Genomic DNA, 3,025 nt, shown 5'->3' with positions numbered 1-3,025 from the left:
AAGTATATCACGCATGTTCAGAAGTATCGTTATCTCATTGTCCAAACTGTGAAACAAATTGATCAACCTTGAGTGCACACACTATTGACCATGTATATCTCAATTACGCTAAAGTCCCTCAAATATAGACGCCTCACTCTTTATCTGAAGCCAACCCCCCCCCCCTCATCGACCACTCCCCCACACGCACAGAGAAGTCGTTCTCTCCCCCAAACACCAACACACGAGCACATTAACACCCCTCTCTCTTCTAAAGTCCGGATCCCAATATAGGTCTCTATCACTTTGTCTCTTGGGCATGCACACATCTCTTCCCCCACTCTCTAGCTAGGTCTCCCGGCATCTCTCTTTCCCAAGCACCCACACTATGTAGAGTGTATCTTTCCCATACACACAATACGTCGCCCCCAAACGTCTATCTCCCTAGTTATGTGGTTCTCGCACACACACCTCAAACACCACCCCCATTGCAAAACAAGCACACTTTGTCTCCTTGTGCACCACTCTCCTATTTCTATCTCTCCCATATGCGGACCCGCCCCAGCTCCTCCCTGTATACATATATGTCGTGACTCTTTCCATAGCTCCCTAATGTATCATCGTTCTCGATCTCGCACATTGTTCTCTACGCCATCTATTCTAGATCTGTCATGAAGTCCCTATCACACACACACGATGACTCGCTTCCCTTGCGTCTCTGTACATAGGCGAATTTCAAACAACATCAACATTGTCTCCCTATCTATACGCCATTTATGGACACAAACGCCCCCTCTCTCGCGCCCTCTCTTTCTCTCTCTCTCTCTCTCCGTCGCTAGCTCTCTCTCTCTCTCTCTCACACCCCTCTCCCACACACAATTGATGTCTCTTCCAAATAGTCTGCTCCCCCTGCCCGCACCCATGCTATCCCGCTACTACACATGTCACACCATTCCCCCTTCCCTTATACTAGGTTTACATCATTAGTGGTCTCTCTACTCCACATACACACTCCCTCTCACACACAAACACGTGCACAAACACCCATTAATCTGGATCCTCATCTCTCCCCATTTCCGCATGTGTATCTCGCACACTCACTCTGTAATTATGTATATATGTCTCCATGTTACACAACACAAAGCCCCATGTACATGTCTCTCTCTATCCTCCACACATATAGACACAAAGAATCTGTTATCATTGCCTCAGTCTCTAGACATATCACACACGCACACTGTCTGTCTCTCTCTCTCTCTCTCTCTCTCTCTCTCTCTCTCTCTCGCAAACACGCTCAACAAGGGTTTCCCCGTGAATAACTTACCGTCTATTCATCAACAGTCGTGGCAGTACGGCGAACACGAGACGTGAAAAAGAATAAATCTACACGTGCTTAGACCACCTAGTATGACTACTAGGACTAGAGCAAGCCAAAAAGCGCGCCGCCGTCACCCCCTCCTTATCGGTGACGGGAAAACCTTTGTTTTACACAGTTGAGAAGTCATTGTGCTAAGGCCTCACATGCTGAGGCGTTGAATAGAATGTAGATGCTAGTTTACGGAAACAAGTATCGATAATACGTTTGTATCTCCATACTTATATTTATTCTCTTATAAAAAACTGAGTTGGTGATGATGGTACGCGTGCCGTCTTGCAATATAGACCGTCCGATCTATATCTGCCTGATGGAAATTAAACTAAAAGATAAACGCACCCCTCTCCACATTTGCAGACAAGGCCTTCCCTCGTTCATCATTATCTCCAACAACCTCATTGTTGAGCAATTAAGAAAGGAAGCCTTTGGAACAAACTGGTCTGGTGGCCGCTGTCGGCGTCGTCAATCCCCATGCCTCCGCTTAGTCCGACCACCAATCACCACCACGCCCCACTCCTCTTCACCTTATATCCTATTTCTCGAGATATCATTAGTTTTTACACATGGGATTACTCCCGCATGGGTCAATTACAACGAGTGTTTTTATAAAAAAATGCATCTTGATGTTTCGTGGAATGCACAGATCTTGCTAGTGCTCCTACAGAAGACTAAGTTGGTGATGCTGGTGTGTCTGCCATCCGTCGTTTGTGACCATTAGATCTACATCTAACGACTGTGAGGTAAGTTGCTGCCTTTTCTCACAAACATCTCACTTGTGTACTAATTTGAAGAAAAACCCATAATTAGTATCTTAAAACCAACCACATCCCTCCCAGACCTCACCAAAACAGCCCAAGGAATATATTCTAATTGAAACATAATATATCTCTAGTGATATATGTATATCAAAATTAGAGTGTTTTGTATCAAGTTTGTGAATAAGCATTATTCTAATTATGATTCGTTGTAACGCACATGAACATTGCTAGTATTTCCAACCATGCAATTTTTTCCCTAGTATTCCCTAGTTTCGAGTTTTCCATCAAGACATTAGTCACTCATGGTTGATATTTACTTTCAATCATGTACACATATGCACTATGTAACTAGCCTTGCTTATTGGATTCCAAAGCATAACTTTCACTCCTACTTACAATATGTAGAGTATTTAACAATAAGCTACCACTTTCAACCCGCCCTAGGAAGAATCTATTGTACAAAAAATAGCAAAAACATACCCAAAATTTCTTAATCCACGCCAAAAACTACTACCTACCGATTAGGTTAGTTTAAACCCATTTATGACAGGGTTGGCCCACACGTTCGTGCTGACGAGGCAGCTTAAACCAACACATTTTGTTTGACCGTTGACACGAGGGACCCACATCTGACCTTCTATCCTGTTATTCCCCCTCAAATCATTATTTTTCCTGAACATTACTTCAAACAGTACTGATGCGTGTTTGTCGGTGGCGCCGGTGATGAGCGAGTTGGCCGCTGCTCTGTCGGACGGGCCGGACGCCGCGCTGGCCTCCGCATGGGTTGGCAGGCTGGCCCGAGCGTGACTCACGAGCGAGGAAGCCGCTGCGCTTGCCTTCGCTCGAGCCAAATGGCTGGCCTTAGCATGGAGCGCGCGAGCAAGCCGGCGCGCCGCCGTGCCAATCTAGCTAG

The sequence above is a fragment of the Triticum dicoccoides genome, chromosome 3A (assembly GCF_002162155.2).
Source record: "Triticum dicoccoides isolate Atlit2015 ecotype Zavitan chromosome 3A, WEW_v2.0, whole genome shotgun sequence".
Classification (NCBI taxonomy): Eukaryota; Viridiplantae; Streptophyta; class Magnoliopsida; order Poales; family Poaceae; genus Triticum; species Triticum dicoccoides.
The sequence above is the reverse complement of the archived record's forward strand: the minus strand, read 5'-3'. Positions refer to the sequence as shown.